Source organism: Mastomys coucha, unplaced genomic scaffold, assembly GCF_008632895.1.
Source record: "Mastomys coucha isolate ucsf_1 unplaced genomic scaffold, UCSF_Mcou_1 pScaffold21, whole genome shotgun sequence".
Classification (NCBI taxonomy): Eukaryota; Metazoa; Chordata; class Mammalia; order Rodentia; family Muridae; genus Mastomys; species Mastomys coucha.
The window spans coordinates 25323569-25325486 of record NW_022196904.1 but is presented as its reverse complement, the minus strand read 5'-3'; the positions used below and the strand labels follow the sequence as shown (position 1 = coordinate 25325486).

The 1918-nt window shown below is 44.5% G+C and overlaps 1 pseudogene; it reads right to left on the bottom strand.

Annotated features, from left to right (window-relative positions):
- Positions 1 to 979: 979 nt before the first annotated feature.
- LOC116102016 lies at positions 980 to 1743 on the bottom strand (annotated as a pseudogene).
- Positions 1744 to 1918: the final 175 nt, after the last annotated feature.

Below are 1918 nucleotides of genomic sequence, written 5' to 3'. Positions count from 1 at the left end.
TATTAGGTGTTAGGTGTGTACTTTATCTGTTAGGTGTGGGTGATCCTGCCTTGGTTGGCTCTTTACTCGGTGGTGGGCTGGTCCAGAGTCTTGAAGAGTTCATCATTAAAAAGAGGGGACAGCTGGGCAGTGGTGGCTCATACCTTTAATCCCAGCACTTGGGAGGCAGAGGCAGGTGGATTTGTGAGTTTGAGGCCAGCCTGGTCTACAGAGTGAGTTCCAGGACAGCCAGGGCTACACAGAGAAACCCTGTCTTGAAAAAAAACAAAACAAAACAAAAAAAACAAATAAAAGAACCCAGGGATGAACTCACTTAAACCCTTCAAAAGACAATTTTAGCAGGGTGTCATTACTGTCACACATCCTGGCTGTCAGTGAGTCCTTGTGAGACTGAGTAACAGTTTGGTCATTCTACTTTCCTCCATGTTAATTAGGCCCATAAGATGGCTAGACAATAAAAAGATTTAGTACATGTCTTAGGGTTTTATTGCTGTGAAGAGACACCATGACGATGGCAGCTCTTCTAAAGGACGTTTCATTAGGACTGACTTAAAATCTAGAGGTTTAGTCCATTATTGTCATAGCAGAAACCATGATGGCATGTAGGCAGACCTGGTGCTGGAGAAGGTGCTGAGAGTTCAACATCTTGATCCAAAGGCTGCAGAAGGAATGCTACACTAGGCCTAGCTTGAGCAAGTTAGACCTCAAAGCCCACCCCCACAGTGGCACACCCTTCAGCAAAGCTTCACTTCCAAATAGTGCACCCTGTGGGCCAAACATTCAAACAGGAATCTATGGGGCTAGCTAGAAGGCCATTATTTTTTTTTCCAAGTTGTAACTCAATTCTGTACTTTCTCAAACATGACTAAGAAATAAATTACAAGTAGTAATGAATGCTATGTCAAGAAGAAGAAACTATGAACAGTGGGCTTGGGGAAGCTACACAGTATCACTGCACTGCATGTATGTGCAGAGTTCAGCATGTGCCAGCATGGAAAACCATCTTGCACTGAGGTTTTCCAAGAGATACAACAAGCCTGCCAAGAAACATCTGGTCTGTACTAACAGCTTGCCGTCTTCGGTACAGGCCTTCATAATGTCAGTCATGCTCTTGCAAAATCCCTTAGTGTAAAAGACTTTTCAGTGCTAATAGGTAGGGCTATGATTGATGATGTGGGATTGAATCCATAGGCACATTGAGTTTCATTTCATTGTCAAGAATTTGAACAAGTTGTTGCATGGATGGAAGATGTCCAGATTCCAGCTTAGACCACACTGGCACATCATTTAAAGTCATCTCAAATGCACCTGTTGACACACAACGGTTCTCAATCATGTTGCTCAAGAAGAAAACCATATACATGCATAAACCTTATTTTCTTGGCCCCACTGCCAGATGCTAGGAGCTTGCATGCCAAAAAAACAGTAAAAGGATCTTTGCCAACAGTTTTTAAGCCTGTTAGTACTAGTTTGAAGACTGACAGGAAAGATGCTATGTGCCTCTAAATTGGTTGAAGGAGATAATTCTCTCCTTCAATGTGGATGTCTGGATACCACTGGCTAATAACCTGCATGTACTCCTCAAACCCCCACCTGTACCCTCAGGATACACAAATCTGGAACTTGAGCAGCGGCCCCCATGGTGTGTGTACTGCATCTTTAATCTCCTGCTGCCAGGTTGGCAGAGGCCTCGCTGCAGACCACCACCTATGCTGCCACCAGCAGAAACAGCAGGAGCCTCATCTTAATTGAGACAGACACTCTGGCTGCCTTCAGAGTGAGACTGCAGCCCAAAACCTAGCCACGAACTGCTAGGAGGCCATTCCTATTCAAACCACCACTGTACCCAAACTTGGTCACTGAAGGAGGGGGTGGTTCTGATACCCTAATTGGTTTTTTGGTTGGTTGGTTTTTTGTT